The sequence below is a fragment of the Alligator sinensis genome, unplaced genomic scaffold (genome assembly GCF_000455745.1).
Source record: "Alligator sinensis unplaced genomic scaffold, ASM45574v1 scaffold107_3, whole genome shotgun sequence".
Lineage (NCBI taxonomy): Eukaryota > Metazoa > Chordata > Crocodylia > Alligatoridae > Alligator > Alligator sinensis.
The window spans coordinates 570,298-571,156 of NW_005842578.1; the positions used below are offsets into that span (position 1 = coordinate 570,298).

Genomic DNA, 859 nt, shown 5'->3' on the forward strand with positions numbered 1-859 from the left:
GGCAGAGGGAGCCGGGACCGGCCCCCGGGCCCCCGGCGCTCGCGGGTCCTGCTCTGGGAACCCAAGCGTGCGGGACCCCAGCCCCATTCACGGACACCACTTCCCGACCAGATCTGGGGCAAGAACCGGGGCCCAGCTCCTTCGGTCTGGAGCATCGCGCCCCCGGCTCCTACCCCAGACCTGGGGAAAGCGCCAGGCGTCCGGGCCCCCAGCTCCGACCCCCTTCCAGGGAGAGAGCCCAGGATCCGGACCTCCGCTACGCACCCCGTCAGCCCCTGTCCAGTATAACCCCCCCAAAGAGGGAGGCTGCCCCCTAAAAAGAAGCAACAGGCAGACAGCGGGGATGCGAGCCTCACGGACGCCCTCCCGTGTACAGCACCGAGCGCGCGGCGCTGGGCAGGGGCAGGAAGGCGCCTTGCCTGAGAGCTGGGGTCTCGCTCCAGTCCCCCCGGCTGCCACCTGCCACCCCCCAAACAGCACACGCAGCCACACGTCTGTACAGCTCCAGGCGCACCCCGGTGCCCACCGGTGCCAGCCCCACCAGCCCTGCCCGGGGGTGCCAGGAAGGGGGCAAGGCCCCAACTCACCCGCTGCAGGGCCCATGCCCGCATGGCGCCGCGGTGCCCACACCCCCAGTCCCGAACGGCGCCGCTACCCACGGGGACCTGAGGCCGCGGCCCCTCCTCCCCCCCCCACGTCACGGCTTGGCACCGGGCGGGGCCATGTGATGTACACACACGCGCACGCCACCACATGTGCACCCAACGCGGCCCCCGCCACCCCGGGGGCCACAGGGTCAGCGGGGCTGGGCTGGGCGCCAGGTCCCGGTGCCCTGTGCCCACCGCCGGCACGTGGCGGG

At 73.3% G+C, this 859-nt stretch overlaps 1 long non-coding RNA gene across 1 annotated transcript in view; it reads right to left on the minus strand.

The window, feature by feature from the left end:
• LOC112551726 overlaps positions 1 to 826 on the minus strand; it is a 3,647-nt gene extending 2,821 nt beyond the window's left edge. The window contains exon 1 of the long non-coding RNA XR_003096038.1: positions 588 to 826. This is a non-coding gene — a long non-coding RNA (uncharacterized LOC112551726). The remainder of the gene's footprint in view (positions 1 to 587) is intronic.
• Between the last annotated feature and the right edge of the window lie 33 nt (positions 827 to 859).